Source organism: Cynocephalus volans, chromosome 8, assembly GCF_027409185.1.
Source record: "Cynocephalus volans isolate mCynVol1 chromosome 8, mCynVol1.pri, whole genome shotgun sequence".
Taxonomy (NCBI): Eukaryota; Metazoa; Chordata; class Mammalia; order Dermoptera; family Cynocephalidae; genus Cynocephalus; species Cynocephalus volans.
Window position 1 is genome coordinate 93,668,526 of NC_084467.1, and position 17,297 is coordinate 93,685,822.

Sequence of the window (17,297 nt, forward strand, 5' to 3'; positions counted from 1 at the left end):
GGATATAAAGTCTCTGGTGTAAGATAAAGATTTGTGGCACAGCAGGTTGCTGGCTCAAGGGCAGACTAGTTACTGATTGTTATGTATAGATACTGAAAATTGCTGTAAGATCACCTAATTGTCTAAGGGAATGTCATCTGACTTGTTTCACTGAAAGTTATCAGCCTATACTGTTAAACTATAACCCCACCTATGTTCTCTTCTTGTAACTTCCTGGTCTGGAAAATAAATGCAGGAAGAGAACCTCAATTCAGGGTTAATTTCCCAAAGAAGTGATGCCTCTTGCTTGAGGGTTCTGGTAGGAAATTAACCACTTTGGAGTCTCTAACTGCTCAGAAGAGATGGACTTTGAGTAATCCTTTGCATCTCTGTCACCCAGGAGAAGAGGGGTGACAAATCTGTGGGGAGCAAAGCAACACAAAGCAACAAAAGGGAATATTTTTAATAATATTTTACATTGACATGCTAATCAACTGTCATCAGGATATGAATTATGAGTCATTTTTAGTAACGTTTTCTGTCAGTTGAGTACACATAAATGGGGGTAGATCAGATAAATTGTGATTATGGGACAATTATTAGCTTGATCTGATTGTATTTAGCTCTGATGTTTGTGTAACTTTACAGCAATTTAAAAACACACATGCAATACACACAACTTCCACTGCAATAGTTAACAGACTTGATTATGTAGCATAGTATATTACAAATTCTGTTCCTCAGAAAACATGTAAACAGGTGTTATGGGTTGAATTGTGCCTCTGAAGTGTGTCTTAGTGAATTCACTGTATTAATACTTATTTTGATGCTCCTAGAAGGGAGCTATAACAAAACATATTTTCTAAAAGTATTTGTTTTGTGAAACAAGACTTTTTCCACATTAATTATGTCACATAATTACTGCTCTGCTGATTGATTGAATTGTGCCCCCCAAAGTCCATGTATTAAAAGCTTAATTTCCTCTGTAACTGTTGAAGGTGGGAAATTCTATTGTGGCAATTGAAAGGCAGGGCCTTGAAGAAGTGGTTGCATTGATGGTTTAATGGTGCTTACGGGCATGATTCTAAGGGCTTTAAAACAAGAGTGCATCAGGAGTTCTTTCTCTCCATTCTGCCATTTTCTGTGATGTGAGACCTCTGCATTGCTGTAAAGTCACCACCAAAGAAGAACCTCACTAGATATGTTCCCTGAACTTTGGACTTCCCAGCCTCTGAAACTATACGAAATAAATTTCATTTTCTTTATAAGTTACCCAGTTCCAGTTATTTTGTTATAAGCAACAGAAATAGATTAATATATGTTCTATGTATCTTACCTTGGGAAATGCAGACATATAGTATCTAAATTTAAATAATCATCATACTACTTAGAAAAGATAAGGCAAATCATTTTTCCCCAGGTTAAGAGTCAATGTACCTTTGAATTTTGCTTTATTCTTTGGCCCTAATATAAGATTTCACTAAAAGCTCTTTAAGTGCCAGTTATGCTCTTGATGGTGAATATCAGCCTGTGAAATTTTTGTTGGAAGCAGTTTACAAAAACAGATGCTCAAATTGGCAAGAACAGCTGTAAGAACATAATACTGCAATAGTTTCCAGAATTTACCTGCCAGGTACATATATGACAACACCAAATAAAACAATTCAAATATTTGGTTGGGCAAGATTCATACAAAACATGAATTTGTCATTAAATTTTAAATGGAATAAGCAAAATAGCTAAAAGTATATATTTGAAACACTGAAAGTTAGAAAAAAATCTTAATCCCCTAAAAAGATTTTATAATTATGTCTTCATAATACACTGAAATCTAATGTTAGATATTCAAATTTAAGTGGACACCCTATGTTTATTTTGTCCTATACATCATTTGCTTTGTCAGAAATGTTACTTCTTAATCAAAACTATTTTCTCTTTTGACTAGGCATATGGCTAATGTAGCCCTGTGATTTAGTGCTAGCCCGTGGAATATAAATGGAAATAAGAAAAACCAGTTCAAAGCTTAGCCCTTAAAAGTGTACACAGAGTGTTCTTATAATGAGCATAATTTCCAGAACGATCTTAAAAACTATATTTTAAAAAAAGTTGACTCATGCTGTGGAAGGAACCAAAATCTTTGAATAATCATTTGGGGAAGAGCTGCTGACCTAGAACACATTTATCAAATGGTTACTCTGGCAAAGTCAACCTACTGACAATTGAGTTATATCTCTTAATAGAAGCTGCTATGACTGTATCTCAATGGTTTGTTATGTTTTGTTGTGAATAATTAAGACCTATTTAAAATTTTGAATTTTTTGCTAAATACACTTAAAAAATGATTTAAAAATAGTTACTGAGCACTTACAATGTGCAAGATAAATCCTCACAGATAAAACAATAAACAAAACAACAAAAAAATTATTCCTGGAGGGTGCCAGTGCAACAAGCAGCCATGTGTGTCCCTGGTAAGTGGGCCCTGCTTTCAAGGGCCTGACCCAGCCACTGCTGAGGGTGCCAGTGAAACAGGCAGATGAATAAGACCCCTGTAAGTGGCCCTGCCCTTGAGAGCCTGACCTGCCACCACTGAACGTGCTAGTACAACAGGCAGCCATGCTATCAGCAACACTCCCTGCCACTCCCACAGACACCAGTGCTGAATGAGTGAGCCATGTCAGCCACCACCACAGTATCTGCCAATACAAGGGCAGCTCACTGCCATATTGGCAGCCACCGCTACCTTATAGGTGACTTGCTGACCACTCATCAGCAAAGAAAGAAGGAGAGTCATCAGTGGAGCCCAGGAAAAGAGGGAAGAAAAAGGAGAAAACCCACGCAGGATCATCCATTCAAATTAAGGAACACTAGTATACACCAGTACACCCATCAGGGTCATGGGGAACTAGCCAGAGTGCCAACAGGCCCACTCATGAATACCCACCATAAACTCAGAGTAACAAAACTCCAAGGTGCTACCCCACAAAATTCGAGAACTTGCCCCCATCTTGAAAAGCCAACATAGTGTCACCAACCTCAGCCAGGAAATACTAAGTGCCCCAGGGACTAGGCCACAGAGGCAGTCTTATGCAACTTGAACACTGAATTCTGCCAAAGTTCCTACACAGAGACTACATTACTGCATCTACCTGGAACCGATACTAAAACACTCCATTCAACCATCCTTATAAAACACATCTACAAGAGGAACTCTCTCTCCTCAAATCTCACTCCAGAGTACTAGAAAAAGCAAGTGTTCCACCAGATGACTAAACACCAATATGGAGATAGTAGAAATATGAAAAAAATATATGAAACCACCAAAGGAATATAATAATTCTCAAAGATAATAACCAATGGAACAGGAAGTCCTTGAAAGGACTGAATAGGAATTTTGAGTAACAATTCTAAGGAAACTCAATGAGATACAAAAAGACTCAGATGACACAACAAAATTTAAAGAAGTATCCAGGACCTGAAGGAGGAAATGTACAAAGAAATTGATGTCCTAATAATAATGTAGCAGAGCTTGTGGAGCTGAAAGATTCATTCAATAAAATAAAAACACAACAGAGAGCTTAAACAGCAGGCTAGGACAGGCAGAGGGGAGAATTTCTGATCTTGAAGACAGCCTTCATGAAACAACCCAGGCTGACAAAAAAAAAAATAATAATAACTAAGAAAATCTAAGAGATAGCAGACAACTTTATTTTTATTTTTATTTATTTAATTTTTTTTTGTGACACTCAGAACCTTCTTTTATTTGTTTTTATTTTTTTTATTTTTTAATTTTATTTTGTCGATATACATTGTGGCTGATTATTGCTCCCCATCACCAAAACCTCCCTCCCTTCTCCCTCCTCACCTCCCCCCCAACAATATCCTTTCTGTTTGCTTGTCGTATCAACTTCAAGTAATTGCGGTTGTTATATCTTCTCCCCCCCCCCCCCCGGTTTTGTGTGTGTGTGTGTGTGTGTGTGTGTGTCTGTGTTTCTGTGTGTGTGTGTGTGAATTTATATATTAATTTTTAGCTCCCACCAATAAGTGAGAACATGTGGTATTTCTCTTTCTGTGCCTGACTTGTTTCACTTAATATAATTCTCTCGAGGTCCATCCATATTGTTGCAAATGGCAGTATTTCATTCGTTTTTATAGCTGAGTAATATTCCATTGTGTAGATGTACCACATTTTCCGTATCCACTCATCTGATGATGGACATTTGGGCTGGTTCTAACTCTTGGCTATTGTAAAGAGTGCTGTGATGAACATTGGGGAACAGGTATACCTTCGACTTGATGATTTCCATTCCTCTGGGTATATTCCCAACAGTGGGATAGCTGGGTCGTATGGTAGATCTATCTGCAATTGTTTGAGGAACCTCCATACCATTTTCCATAGAGGCTGCACCATTTTGCAGTCCCACCAAAAATGTATGAGAGTTCCTTTTTCTCCGCAACCTCGCCAGCATTTATCGTTCAGACTCTTTTGGATTTTAGCCACCCTAACTGGGGTTAGATGGTATCTCAAAGTGGTTTTGATTTGCATTTCCCGGATTGTGAGTGATGTTGAGCATTTTTTCATATGTCTGTTGGCCATTTGTATATCTTCCTTAGAGAAATGCCTACTTAGCTCTTTCGCCCATTTTTTAATTGGGTTGCTTGTTTTCTTCTTGTAAAGTTGTTTCAGTTCCTTATATATTCTGGATAATAATCCTTTGTCAGATGTATGTTTTGCAAATATTTTCTCCCACTCTGTTGGTTGTCTTTTAACTCTGTTAATTGTTTCTTTTGCTGTGCAGAAGCTTTTTAGTTTGATATAATCCCATTTGTTTATTTTTCCTTTGGTTGCCCGTGCTTTTGGGGTCGTATTCATGAAGTCTGTGCCCAGTCCTATTTCCTGAAGTGTTTCTCCTATGTTTTCTTTAAGAAGTTTTGTTGTTTCAGGGTGTATATTTAAATCCTTAATCCATTTCGAGTTGATTTTAGTATACGGCGAGAGGTATGGATCTAGTTTCATTCTCCTGCATATGGATATCCAGTTATCCCAGCACCATTTGCTGAAGAGGCAGTCCCTTCCCCAGTGAATAGACTTGGTGCCTTTGTCAAAGATCAGATGGCAGCAAGTGTGTGGGTTGATTTCTGGATTCTCTATTCTATTCCATTGGTCAGTGTGTCTGTTTTTATGCCAGTACCATACTGTTTTGGTTATTATAGCTTTGTAGTATAGCTTAAAGTCAGGTAGTGTTATGCCTCCAGCTTTATTTTTTTTGCTCAGCATTGCTTTGGCTATGCGTGGTCTTTTATTGTTCCATATAAATGTCTGGATAGTTTTTTCCATTTCTGAGAAAAATGTCTTTGGAATTTTGATGGGGATTGCATTGAATTTGTATATCACTTTGAGTAGTATGGACATTTTCACTATGTTGATTCTTCCAATCCAAGAGCATGGCATATCTTTCCATCTTCTTGTATCCTCTCTAATTTCTCTCAGCACTGGTTTGTAGTTCTCATTATAGAGATTTTTCACCTCTTAGTTAACTCAATTCCTAAGTATTTTATTTTTTTGGTGGCTATTGTAAATGGGCAGGCTTTCTTGATTTCTCGTTCTGCATGTTCACTATTGGAGAAAAGAAATGCTACTGATTTTTGTGTGTTGATTTTGTATCCTGCTACTGTGCTGAAATCATTTATCAATTCCAATAGTTTTTTTGTAGAGGTTTTAGGCTGTTCGATATATAGGATCATGTCATCTGCAAACAGCGACAGTTTGACTTCATCTTTTCCAATCTGGATGCCCTTTATTTCCTTCTCTTCTCTGATTTCTCTGGCTAGTACTTCCAACACTATGTTGAATAGGAGTGGTGAGAGTGGGCATCCTTGTCTAGTGCCTGTTCTTAAAGGAAAAGCTTTCAGCTTTTCCCCATTCAGGATGATATTGGCAGTGGGTTTGGCATATATGGCTTTAATTATGTTGAGATACTTTCCCTCTATACCTAACTTGTAGAGCGTCTTTGTCATGAATGAGTGCTGAACTTTATCAAATGCTTTTTCAGCATCTATAGAGATGATCATATGGTCCTTGTGTTTGACTTTATTAATATGGTGTGTCACATTTATTGATTTGCGTATGTTGAACCAACCTTGCATCCCTGGGATGAATCCCACTTGATCGTGGTGAATAATTTTACGTATGTGTTGCTGTATTCTGTTTGCTAGTATTTTAGTGAGGATTTTTGCATCTATATTCATCAAGGATATCGGCCTGTAGTTTTCTTTTTTGGTTATATCTTTACCTGGTTTTGGTATCAGGATGATGTTTGCTTCATAGAATGAGATTGGGAGATTTGAGTCCGTTTCAATCTTTTGGAATAATTTGTAAAGAATTGGTGTCAATTCCTCTTTGAATGTTTGGGAAAATTCTGCTGTGAATCCATCTGGTCCTGGGCTTTTTTTGTTGGGAGCCTTCTGATAACAGCTTCAATCTCCTTTATTGTTATTGGTCTGTTCAAATTTTGTACGTCTTCATGGTTCAGTTTTGGGAGCTTGTGTGTGTCCAGACATTTATCCATTTCCTTCTGATTTTCAAATCTGTTGGCATATAGTTGTTTATAGTAGTCTTGAATGATTCCTTGTATTTCGGATGAATCAGTTGTAATATCGCCTTTTTCATTTCTAATTTTTGTTATTTGAGTCTTCTCTCTTCTTCTTTTTTTAGCCATGCTAATGGTTTGTCAACTTTATTTATCTTTTCAAAAAACCAACTTTTTGATTCGTTGATCTTTTGAATTGTTTTTTGGTTTTCAATTTCATTCAGTTCTGCTCTGATCTTAATGATTTCTTTCCATGTGCTAACTTTAGGTTTGGATTGTTCTTGTTTTTCTAGTTCTTTAAGGTGAAGTGTTAGGTTGTTCATTTGCCATCTTTCCATTCTTCTGAAGTGAGCATTTAATGCAATAAATTTCCCCCTCAATAATGCTTTTGCAGTATCCCACAGGTTTTGGTATGATGTATCATTGTTTTCATTAGTTTCAATAAATTTTTTGATTTCCTGCTTGATTTCTTCTTGGACCCATATGTCATTAAGTAGAATGCTGTTTAATTTCCAAGTGTTTGTATAGTTTCCAGAGTTTCATTTGTTATTAATTTCTAGTTTTAATCCATTGTGGTCTGAGAAGATACATGGGATAATTCCAATTTTTTTGAATTTGTTGAGACTTGATTTCTGACCTAATATGTGATCTATCCTGGAGAATGATCCATGTGCTGATGAGAAGAATGAATATTCTGAGGTTGTTGGGTGGAATGTTCTGTAGATATCTCACAATTCCAATTGGTCTAGAGTCTTGTTTAGATCTTGTGTTTCTCTACTGATTCTTTGCCTAGATGATCTGTCTAATACTGACAGTGGGGTGTTCAGGTCCCCTGCTATTATGGTATTAGTGTCTATTTCCTTCTTTAGGTCTAATAGATTTTGTTTTATAAATCTGGCTGCTCCAACATTGGGTGCATACATATTTATGATTGTTATGTCTTCTTGATGGATCAGTCCTTTTATCATTAAGTAGTGTCCCTCATTGTCTCTTTTTATGCTTTTTAGTTTAAAGTCTATTTTGTCAGATATAAGAGTAGTTACTCCAGCTCGTTTTTCTTTTCTGTTTGCATGGTAAATCTTTTTCCATCCTTTCACTTTTAGTCTGTGTGAATCTTTATGGGTGAGGTGGGTCTCTTGTAGGCAGCATATAGTTGGGTCCTCCTTTTTGATCCAGTCAGCTAGTCTGTGTCTTTTGATTGGGGAATTTAATCCTTTTACTTTAAGAGTTGTTATTGAAAGGTGTTGATTTATTCCTAGCATTTTATTGGTTGTTTGGTTGTCTTAGGTGTCTTTTGTTCCTTGCTTTCTGATTTACTGTTTGGTTTCTGTGTTTGTTGGTTCCTTAGGTTGTAGATAGCAGTTTTGTTTGCTTGTTTTCTCTTCATGAATGCCATTTTTATTATACTAGTGGGTATTGATTTTTCTTGGGTTTTTATGGCAGTGGTAGCTGTTTTTCAGGAACCAAACCCAGTATTCTCTTGAGGATTTCTTGTAAGGTTGGTCGTGTGGTAGTGAACTCCCGCAGTTTTTGTTTGTCTGAGAAATATACTATTTGCCCTTCATTTCGGAAGGATAGCCTTGCAGGGTAGAGTATTCTTGGCTGGCAATCTTTGTCTTTTAGTATTTTGAATATATCATCCCATTCCTTTCTAGCTTTTAGGGTTTGTGATGAAAAGTCTGATGTTAATCTGATTGGGGCTCCCTTATAGGTGATTTGACACTTCTGTCTTGCAGCTTTTAAGATTCTCTCTTTGTCTCTGAGTTTTGCCAATTTCACTATGACATTTCTTGGGGAAGGCCTTTTTTGGTTGAATACGTTCGGAGATCATTGAACTTCCTGGATCTGAAGATCTGTGATTTTTCCTATACCTGGGAAGTTTTCTGCCACTATTTTGTTGAATATGTTTTCAATGGAATCTCCATTTTCCTCCTCTTCTGGAATACCCATGACTCGGATATTTGAGCGCTTAATATTGTCTGATATCTCTCTCAGATTTTCTTCCATGTCCTTGATTCTTTGTTCTTTCTTTTTGTCTGCTTGTGTTATTTCAAACAGCCCATCTTCAAGTTCAGAGGTTCTCTCTTCAACTTCAACAAGCCTGCTGCTTAAACTCTCCATTGTGTTTTTTATTTCGCTGAATAACTTCTTCATTTCAGCAAGTTCTGCTGAATTTTTTTTCAGGACATTGATTTCCTTGTACATTTCCTCTTTCAGATCCTGTATACTTTTCCTCATTTCATCATGATGTCTAGCTGAGTTTTCTTGTATCTCATTCAGTTTCCTTAGAATTATCACTCGAAATTCCTTGTCAGTCATTTCAAGGGCTTCTTGTTCTATAGGATCTAGAGTTTGAGATTTATTAACTTTTGGTGGTGTACTTTCTTGTTTTTTTGGGTTTCTGGTATCTTTTTTTTGGTGTTTATTCATTGCGGCAGGGGGTTTCAAAGTCCACTGGTTTGAGACTAATGACTAACTAGGATGTTGCTCTGGTTGCCAATTTCGTAAGGCTCCCTCCGTGACTGCTCAGTTGGCCCCTAGTGCCTTGTGTGTGTGGTTGCCTTGGGTCTTGGGCTTCTCCGGGGAGCTACCTTTCTGGTCAGCTTGGACTCTGCTGGGCTGGTGGATCACGTACCACACGGTGTGTGATCTCTGTTGAGCTTTCACTTCCTGTGCAGGACTTCTCCCTGTTCTGTGTTCTCTGGCCCAGGCTGTTGGATGGTGCAGTGGCGACCCCACAGGGTGTGTGGTTTCTGTCGAGTCTCCACCTCCCTGGCCGCACATCTCCCCACTCTGTGCGCACTGTGCTGGGCTGGGGCGTGTCTTCTGCAACCCTCGTCTATCAGTTGGGCCTTCAAGACCCTGCTCGGCACCGCCTCGCCCAGGATGTCTACCAGGTTTCTGCTAGGTACAGATGACCGGTTGCTCTGGGTGCCTTTGTAGCACTGTGTAGATCTTTCTCAGGACTTGTTCACCTTTGTATCCCCCCGGCATAGACTGAATCTAGCGCCCACCTGCAGCCAGCTCTCCGGCAGGTTCAAGCAGACCTGGGAACTCTCCAACCACACTATTCCCAACCAGAAATTGGTTAGGCTTTTTTCCGAACTTGTGGCTGCAGAGATGGTATCTGCCTCCCAGTAACAGGGAGTTTACCGGGGCCGGAGTCCAGGGTGTGGTGGAGTGACAGTCGGCCGCCCGTACTTCCTTGCCCTCCCGACACTGGCCGGGGATGCCCCACGCCACCAGCACTGCCAGAGAACCGTGGAGGGAGTGGGAGAGGAGGCCGGCCCACAGGCTCCGGAAAGCCCCGCGTCGGGCCAAGCAATTGGGATGGCTCAGTGATGGCCGAGCCAGGCGGAGCTGCCAGCACCTGGGAAAATGGAGGCAGCCCCGGGGTGGTGAGTGAACCGGTGATGCAGGCGGGAGCCAGGTTGGCGTTAGCCCCCTGAACAGGGCTTGGCCAGGGGTCACTCACAGTGCTGTGCCAGGTCGGGTGCTCACTCTGTCTCTGGTTTGTCGCATTCCTCATTCTCGGCCGCTGCCGCCTCGGGCTGTTCAGTCGCGGCTCAGCTCGGGCACTCCCAGGAATCTTCTTTAATGCTGGCCTGAAACCTCGAATCCTGAATAGGGCCGCTGGCCGCCTTCAGTGCGGCCCCAGCCTCCGGGATCCTGGCTGCATCCACAGCAGCCCTGGCACTGTGTTCCCTGTTTCAAGACTTGCTTTTGCAGCTAAGAAACAGTTCTTTTCCTGCTCCACACTTCAAAGCTGTTGCCTGTAAATGAGGTAGCCTCTCCTGCCGGGGGCAAAGTGGCGGCCAGCCCCCACGACCGGCCATCAGCTGCGGTCCTCCCTTAAGAGATGGCAAGAGGAAGGTCCACAAGTTTCCCGGCTGCCTGAGGCCCAGTGGCCGCCTTTTCCACCTCAGCTACTCCGCGCCAACCACCGATGCCACCACCATCTTGAAACGCCCCTGTCCTCTTTCTGCCGAGATAGCAGACAACTTTAAGCACCAAATATCTCATTCATGGGTGTTCCAGAAATGTCGGAAAAAGGAAAAGTCATTTAAAATATATTCAACAAAATAATAGCAGAAAACTTCCTAGGTATGGAGAGAGATAGGGACCTTCAGACCCAAGAGGCTCAAAGGTTCCCCATAGGATCCAAGCCGCAAAGGTCCTCTCCAAGACATGTTATGACTAAATTGGCAAAGCTCAAAGACAAACAGAAAATCTTAAAAGCAGCAAGAGAAAAGCATCAGGTCACCTATAAGCAAGCCCATTTCAGACTAACAGCAGACTCTTCATCAGAAACTCCAAAGTCCAGAAGAGAATGGGATGATATATTAAAATTACTAAAGAGCAAAAATTGCCACACAAGAATATTATAGCCAGCAAGGCTATCCTTCAGAAATAAAATATTTCCCAGACAAACAAAAACTGAGTGAGCTCACTGCCACACTAACAGCCCTACAAGAAATCCTCAAGGGAGTACTGCAACTGGTGTCCGAAAAAAAATCACTACCATGAATACACAGAAAGAAAAAAAACCCACCAGTAAAATAAAAACACAAAAGATAAAACAACAAGGACTTTATCTAACCACATGAAGAAACAAACAAACATCGAAGACAAACAATAAAACAGAAAGAAAGAAACAAAAGGTATTTAAAACATCCAAAGAAAAATCAATAAAATGCCAGGAGTATATAAACACCCTTCAATAATAACTCTTACTGTAAAAGAATTAAATTCCCCACTCAAAAGATAGAGACTGACTGATGAAATTGAAAAGATAGACCCAACAATATGCTGTCTTCAAAAGGCTCATCTCACCCATAAAGACACACAAAGACTAAGAGTGAAAGGATGGATAAAGATACACCGTGCAAATAGAAACCCAAAATGAGCAGGAGTAGCTATTCTTATATTGGATAACATAGACTTCAAACTTAAAATCATAAAAAGAGATAAAGAAGGCCACTATATAATTCTATGATGCCAGCATCAGCCTGATTCCAAAACCAAACAAAGATGCCACACAAAAAAGAAAACTACAGGCCAATATTTTTGATGAATGTAGATGCAAATATCCTCAATAAAATTGTAGCAAATAGAATACAGCAACACATCCAATAAATTATATAGCACTATCAAGTGCAATTCATCCCACGGATGTAAAGATGTTTTAACATATGCAAGTCAATACTTGTGATATACCACATCAACAAAATCAAATACAAAAACCATATGATAATCTCAATAGATGCAGGAAAAACATCTGACAAAATTCAACATCTCTTCATGATTAAGACTGTCTGCAAATTAGGTGTAGAAGGAAAGTATCTCAACACAATAAAAGCCGTGTATGACAAACCCACTACAATATCATCCTGAATGGGTAAAACTTGAAAAACAACTTGAAAACTTTACCCTTATGAATGGTGTTAAGGCAGGGTTGACCACTATGACCACTCCTATTTAACAAAGTACTGGAATTCCTAGCCAGATCAATCAGAGAAGAGAAAGAAATAAAGCACACCCAGATTGGAAAATATAAAGTCAAATTGTCTCTATTTGCAGATGACACTATCCTATATATAGAAAAGTCTAAAGACCCTACAAAGAAAACCTCTTAGAGTTGATAAACAATTTCAGAAAAGTTGCAGGATACAAAATTAACATGCAAAAATTAGTAGCATTTTGATATGCCAACAATGAACTAGCAGAAAAAGAAATCAAGAAAGCTAGCTGGTTTACAACAGTCACCAAAAAAATAAGATACCTAGGAATAAAGTTAACCAAGGATGTGAAAGACCTCTATGATGAGAACTACAATCACTGTTGAAATAAATTAAAGAGTACACAGGAAGATGGAAAGATATTACAAGCTCCCAGACTAGAAGAATTCATGTTGTGAAAATGTTCATACTACCCAAAGTGACTTACAGATTAAACACTATCCCCATCAAAATATCAATGACTTCTTCACTGAAATGGAAAAAATAGTCCTGACATCATATGGAACAATGAAAGACTCCAAATATCCAAAGCAATACTGAGCAAAAACAATAAAGCTGGAGGCATAACACTACCTGACTTCAAATTATACTACAAAGCTAAAGCAACCGAAATAGCATGGTAGTGGCATAAAAACAGACACATGGACCATTGGAACAGAACATAGTACCCAGAAATCAGCCCATATACCTCCAGCCAACTGATCTTCAACAAAGGCACGAAGAACATACACTGGGGAAGACACTGCCTCTTCAATTAATGGTGCTGAGAAAATTGAACATCCATATGTAGAAGGATGAAGGTAGACCCATATCTCTCATCATATATCGAAATCAAAACTCAAAATGGATTAAAGACTTAAATAGGACACCTGAAATTATAAAACTTGTAAAAGAAAACAAAGGAGAAACACTTCAGGAAGTAGGAATGTGCAAAGACTTTATGAATATGACCCCAAAAGCACTAGCAACAGAAGGAAAAATTAAACAAATGGGATCATATCCAACTAAACAGCTTCTGCACAGCAAAAGAAACAATTAACAGAGTGAAAAGATAGCCAACAGAGTGGGAGAAAATGTTTGCAATATACACATCCAACAAAGGATTAATATCCAGAATATACAAGGAACTCAAACAACTTAACATTTAAAAAAAAAAAATTAAAAAGGGGCAAAGGAGCTGAGTAGACATTTCTCAAAGGAAGATATACAAATGGCCAAGAGACACATGAAAAAAAATGCTCAACATCCCTCAGCTTCTAGAATACGTAAATCAAAACCACATTGAATATTATCTCACTCCAGTTGAACGGGCTATTATCAAAAAGACAGAATATAACAAATGTTAGTGAGGATGCAGAGAAAGGGGATCCCTTCTACACTGTTGTTGGACTGTAAAGTGGTGCAGCTATTATAGAAAATGGTATGTAACTATTTCCTCAAATAGTTACAGACAGAACTGCCCTGTAACTCAGTAATCCCACTGCAAAGGAATGGAAACATCGTATCGAAGGGACACCTGTTCTCCCCTGTTTATTGAAGCTCTATGTACAATAGCCAAGAGTTGGAAACAACGTACATAACCATTATTGGATGACTGGTTGAGGAAAGTGTAGTATATTTATACAATGGAACACTACCCTGCCATAAAAAATAATGAAATACTGCCACTCACAGCAATATGGATGAACTTAGAGAAAATAATGTTAAATGAAATAAGCCAGGCATAGAATGAGAAATATTATACGTCCTCACTTATATGTGGGAACTAATAGGGAGGGAGGGAGGGAGGGAGGGAGGAAGGGAGGAAGGAAGGAAGGAAGGAAGGAAGGAAGGAAGGAAGGAAGGAAGGAAGGAAGGAAGGAAGGAAAGAAAGAAAGAAAAAGATGCGACAATCACAATAATATGCTGAAGTTTTTAAGAAAACAGAACTGAGGTTGCTGGGTGTGGGAATGGGGGAAAAGGAAGGAGGAAGGGAGATATTGGTAAAGGGCCGTGAAAATTGATTACATTGTATAATGACAAATATACTAATTATCCTTATCTGAACATCCAAAAAGAAGTAAAAGGCATTCCTGAAGTTTCCATTCACTGGGGTTTGGCAGAGTTTCTTTGGTGACAGAAAAAAAATGCAAATAAATATATAAAATATATAGCAATTAATTGCTATAAAAATATGGTAAAAAATTAATATAAGTTACTGTGGAGGCAATACAACTGGGGGGAAACAGTACAGTTTAAATAGATTGGTCATGGATAGTATTACTGAAAATAAGGGAGGGAGAGGAAACCATTTGGATACCTGGAGAAAAAGCTCTTATGAAACATTAAATACCAGGGGCAAAATTCCTACAAAGAGTGCATGCCATATATTTTGAAGGATCAGCACAGAGTAAGTGACAGTGACAGCATTTTAAGAAATGAGAGGAAAGAAATGAAGTCTAGACATTGCAGGACCCTGTAGGCCATTGTACGTTAAGGGGTGTGGCTTGTTCTTTGAAGAAAATGGGAAACCATGAGAATGTTTGAGAAGGAAAATTTATGTACATCTAATGTTTTACAGTATTACTTTGGCTGCTTTTATGAGGCTAAGCCAACCAGATAAGAATATAAAAAGGAAGGCCAGTTACATGATATTCATGAAATATTTAAGCAGATATTGGTGACTTGAGCTATAATCATAACCACAATTTAACAGTCAAGTTCTGGATATATTTTGAAGATAGAGATAACAGGATTCCTCATAGTGCAGATACAGGGTAGGAGAGAAAAAGAAGAGTAAGCTATGACTTGGGAAATTAGCCCAAGTAATTGAAAGGATGGAGTAGCCATTTACTAGATGGATCAAACTGAGGGAAAGTCAATTGGGAGTTCAGTTTTGGAGATGTTAGTTTTCTGTCACCTATAAGACATCCAGCTGATATAGTAGATGGCATTTGGAATCATAAAATTGATATTCAGGGGATAAATTAGAACTGGAGGTATAAATTTACAAGATTTCAGTGTATACAGGTATTGAAAAATGTGACAGCTGTGGGCAGCAAGTGCAAAATTGGGACATTAAGATGTAATAAGCATACCTCGCATTTTTGGTACCTGGAGTGGATGATTTTTTAACATTCATTCCTTTGAGCAACAAAATTATTTTCAGTACAAATCATGAAATAAAATGAATAGTAATGATGGCCCGACACTGAATACACATCTAAATTCTTATTTTATCGGATGTGAAATATATGTTGGGGGTTGAATTGTATTCTCTCACCCCAATACAAACATACACACAATTCACAAACTATATATTGGAGTCCTAATCACCATCTCCTCAGAATGTGACCTTATTTGGATGTAGTGTCTAAAGAGAGGTAATCAAGTGAACATGAGGTCATTAGGGTGGGTCCTAATTCAATATGACTAGTTTCCATATGAAAAAGAGAAAATTTGAAACCATAGACACATAGAGGGAAGATGGTGTGAAGGGCCCCGGGAGAAGACAGCAATCAATAAACCAAAGACAAAGGCCTGGAACAGATGCTTCCCTCAGACTCCTCAGAAGGAGCCAACCACCCTGCTGACATCTTGAATTTGGACTTTTAGCTTCCAGAACTGTGACACAATAAATTTTTGTTGTTTAACCCAACCACTTTCAATAAAACATAAAACATTAAAATAATTTCATAGTACAATTAAGAAATGAATTATTACTTTTTAATAACATTTAAAACATACTGATTTGTCACAGTAATTTATAATATATTGGAGTTTCAGATTTAATTTATTATTTAAAAACAATGAAAACAAGAAGACTAAATTCCAATTTTAAAAAATGTTATTCAAATTCAGTAGAATATTTTGTTTGATTTAAAAACTTTCATTTAGCAAACAAAAACATTACACATTATAGTTTGTTTTTATTTCACTGTTTTACATTCTATACCCAAATAAAAAATCCGAGTTTTAACACAGAAGGACAGAAGTGAAGTAACTCATGATCTACTTCTTCATCTCTGTAGTCACTGGTTCATCACCCTTATTTGACCTCATTGTTTAAGTGCAAGAGCCACAGGGTTTGAAGATACCAACTAAAAGAAAGTGAGTCAAAACACTGGGTATCCATCAAGCTTTATTAAAGGAAGAAAATCTGCTGGGCTGTGCTCAAAATGGAGGGCATCACCAGGCCTGGGGGTGGGAGAGTTTATATAGACTGTAGGACGCCAAGGGCTGGCTGAAGCAGTTAAGGAGGGGCATTGTGAGGGAGGGGCATTGAACCCATGTGGAAGCAAAAAGAGTTTCTATTTTACAGAAATCAGGAGGTTTCTCGTAAAGGGAGGGGGTGAGGGGTTGGGGGCCTTTTTGTTCTTGGCCTTGCCTAAAATGGGGCTGGTTATCTTCAAGATCTATCATTCCCTCCTTTTAAGTGTAGGGAGAAGGTAAAAGGGGCAAAGGTCTCATTATTCTGAGGCTACTTCCTGCTGGAGATGGACAAAAATATGAAAAAATAAAAGATTAATGCTGGCAGGTAAAACAATTAAGTGGCTGAGTATTGGTTTTATGTGGGGAGGCTGTATTCTTCCAGGGAAGGGTCACTGATTCTGAGGGGCTGATATCCTCCTCCCATGAAGAATTCAGTGACCTTTTGATTGGTGAAGTCCTGCATACATTCCTGGAAGAAACTAGAGAAACACCGAAAGAGGCAGGAACCAAGAAGGATAAGTCCCATCATGGTTACAGGTATGATGTGCTTTTGTCCGGAAGTCCTCCCCCATTGCTATAGCCTAGGTGAGTGATTTGGGTGAAGCAGAAATGTTTTTGTTAGGGAGGGCACTGGACTCCAGCAGAATCCCCTTTGGAAAGAGCTATCCAGTAGTTTTTACACATGTGGCAGTTGTCTGGTCACAGCATGTTGTGGGAATGTATGTCAGGGAGATGAATGTGTCCTGAAGGGTTACCCCAAGGATTCTGGGTAGCAGACCTGGGAGGTTGGAAAGTGTCCTTCCACACACCAAGTCCTTGGTTATACATTGTGAGCAGAGTGTGGCATATGTTTCTGTTAGGAAAAGCAGGAGGAAGAGAAAAGGCAAGTGTTCAGGGGCTGAGAGGTTGAGAGGAGGAGTGGGGGTAACCTCATTGGAGGTGTAATTGCAGAGGTGGACTCCCAAATAGGTAACTGAAGGAGAAGAAATTTGGGCCTTGCTGGGGGACACTCAATATCCCC